This window comes from Nicotiana tomentosiformis, chromosome 8 (genome assembly GCF_000390325.3).
Source record: "Nicotiana tomentosiformis chromosome 8, ASM39032v3, whole genome shotgun sequence".
Lineage (NCBI taxonomy): Eukaryota > Viridiplantae > Streptophyta > Magnoliopsida > Solanales > Solanaceae > Nicotiana > Nicotiana tomentosiformis.
Genome location: NC_090819.1, coordinates 127020802 through 127024195, shown reverse-complemented (window position 1 = coordinate 127024195; position 3394 = coordinate 127020802).

The following is a 3394-nucleotide window of genomic DNA, read 5'->3' as shown; positions in this document are numbered from 1 at the left end:
GCCTTTTGAGATACTTAAGAAGATTGGAGAGTTGGCTTATGAACTTGCTTTGCCACCTAGTCTATCAGGTGTTCATCCAGTGTTCCATGTATCCATGCTCCGAAAGTTAGTCGGGGATCCGTCTCATATTCTGAATTTCAGTACAATACAATTGGACGGTAATTTGACTTATGATGTGGAGCCAGTGGCTATTTTAGACCAGCTGGTTCGAAAGCTTAGATCAAAGAACATAGAATCAGTGAAGGTACAGTGGAGAGGCCAGCCAGTCGAAGAAGCTACTTGGAAGATTGAGCAGGAGATGCGAAGCAACTATCCACGCCTATTTGAGACTCCAGGTATGATTCTAAACCCATTCAAGGACAAACGTTTGTTTAATAGGGGGAGAATGTAATGACCCAACCGGTCGTTTTGAGTATTATAACCTCGTTCCTCCTATTTACTGCTTAATTTATGCTTTACAGTTGTTTTATGACTTACCGGGTTAGTTGGTTCGGGTCCAGAAGGAATTTAGAGTGAAACGTAATTGAAAATTTAAGTTAGAAAAATTGACCAGATGTGGACTTATGTGTAAATGACCTCGGAATTAAATTTTGATGATTCCAGTAGCTCCGTATAGTGATTTTGGACTTAGGAGCATGTCCGGAAATATTTTTGAAAGTCCATAGTTAAATTAAACTTGAAATGGCTAAAATAGGAGTTTAAGTTTGGAAGTTTGACTGGGGAGTTGACTTTTTGATATCGAGGTTGGAATCCAGTTCCGAAAATTTTTATAGCTTCATTATGTTATTTATGACTTTTGTGCAAAATTTGAGACCAATCGGACTTGATTTGATAAGTTTCGGCATCGAATGTAGAAGTTGGAAATTCTTAATTTTCATTAAGCTTGAATTGGGGTGTGATTCGTGATTTTAGCATCGTTTATGTGATTTGAGGTTTCAAAGAAGTTCGTATGATGTTTTAGTATTTGTTGGTGTATTTGGTTGAGGTCTCGAGGGCTTCAGGTGAGTTTCGGATGGTTAACAGATCAAAAATTGGACTAAAACAGCTGCTGCAATTTTTCTTCTACTGGAAATTCAGGGAGCCCATAAATCGAGCCCAGAAATCGAGCCCAAGATCGAGGGCCATGATCGAAGGCTAGGATCAAAGGCTAGGATCGAGGGCTATGATCGAAGGCCAGGATCGAGGGCCATGATCGAAGGCTAGGATCGGGGGCCAGGATCGAGGGCCAGGATCGAGGGTCAGGATCGAGGACCAAGATCGAGGCCCAGGATCGAGGGCCATGATCGAAGCCATGATCGAGGCCCAGGATCGAGGGCCATGATCGAAGCCATGATCGAGGCCCATGATCGAGGGTCAAGATCAAGGACCATGATCGAGGGCCAGGAATGAGGCAGGACCGAGGGCTGCCTGGATTGAATTATAAAGCAGGGGACTTCGTCCCATTCGCCATTTTTGACAAATTGGAGCTTCAGGAGAGGCGATTTTTGATAGATTATCAAGGAAAAATATTAGGGTAAGTGATTCTAACTCGGATTTGGTCAATATACACGAATATATCATTGTTTTTACCATTTAATTAGAGTTTTGAGATTGATATTTGGAAAAATTTTAGAAATCTCATAGAAACAAAATTTTGAGATTTCGGAGTCGGATTTGAGTGAAACTGGTATGGTTGGACTCGTAATTGAATGGGTTGTCAGATTTTATAACTTTTGTCAGGTTCCGAGATGTGGGCCCCACATACGACTTTTGAGCTAAATTTTGAATTTTTATGGAAAATTAGCATTTTATTATGGAATTAATTCCAATAAATTTTATTGAATGAATCGAATTATTTGTGGCTAGATTCGAGGCATTTGGAGGCAAATTCATGAGGCAAAGACTTAGTGGAATAAGAATTTCACGGTTTGAAGTAAGTAACAATTTTGAATCTGGTCCTGAGGGTACGAAACCCCGGATTTTTGTGTCATGTGATTATTTTGGAGGTGACGCACATGCTAGATGACAGGCGTGTGGGCGTGCACCGAGGGGATTGTGAATTGGTCAATCCCATGAAATTGTAAAGTTGAATAACTGGTTGTTAGCTATATGCTCTCTACGTGTTAAAGAAATTAGACTGTAAATCATGCTTAGGCTATGTGATAGTATTGTTGGGACCCGCAGAGGTCGTGTACTTGTTGAATTATTTACTAATTGTTGTCATGTACTCAATCATGATTTTGCCTGCGTATCATGTCACACTTCCTTTTTTCCGAGGGGGGATAGGGGAATTTTTTCAATTAAAGTGACATTAATCGAAATGGGATTATTTATTTATTTCAGAGTCGCCACTTGGAATAATTTATGGTGTCCCAAGTCACCGGTTTATTTTAAATCCCAAATCGAGGAAATTGACTCTTATTTATGATTTGCGAACACATAAGACCGGGTAAGGAATTCTGTTAACCCGGGAGAAGGTGTGAGGCACTCCCGAGTTCCGTGGTTTTAGCACGGTTGCTTAACTATTAATACTTGGCTTAATTTTCTGATTTATTACCTGTTTTAAACCTATTGTGCATTTTACTTTTTAACCGCTTTTAATTATTTATGAAATTATTTCTGGAACAAGTCATGATGTCGTACACTTGTTATTTTGGTACACACTGCAAACCGCGCCACATGAAATGCACACGCGAGTTACGACATGCTTATTTTATTATTGTTTGAAGTTATGGTCAGGTCACATGAAATGCACACCCGAATTGGAATTTACGTATTGTGACCATGCCACGGGAACCGTACCCATGGCCACGATGATTTATTAATCGAGCCTAAAGCAAACTACGGTATTTATGAATTATTTTCCCAAGCTGCTTGGTTCGTAGAGGTCATTTACCGACTCTAGCTTTGACAGTAAGGTTAAGTAACACCATTTCTTCAATTCCAAATCTCAAAAGTTATTACTCAAGTAATTCACCTGAAATTCTTTTAAACAGGTTCCAAAAAAACGAAATGGTTTCTAGATCTAGAATCCCCACGCCTTTAGCTTAACCTTCAAATTAAAGAAATCCGTACTAGGCAACCACAAATCCATTTCTTCATAAGTAGTCTAAAATCTTACAATCTCCAATAAGAAAGCAATAAAATGAAGATACTAGTCTTCTAATGGCTAACATATATTAGATCAAGTACATGTTGACTTAACCATAGCTAACAACTAAATTTTTACTGCTGACTTAAACACAAAGAAATCACCACAGGCAGGCTAGATTTGGATCATTTTTATCTAAAATAAATTACACGAACGGGGAATAGTGAATCATGAATGCTCATGGGGGTTATGAAAGACCAGCAGAATCTAAAATCTTAAAGCATTATAAACCAATTAATAGAGAAACTCATAAACCACAACTCA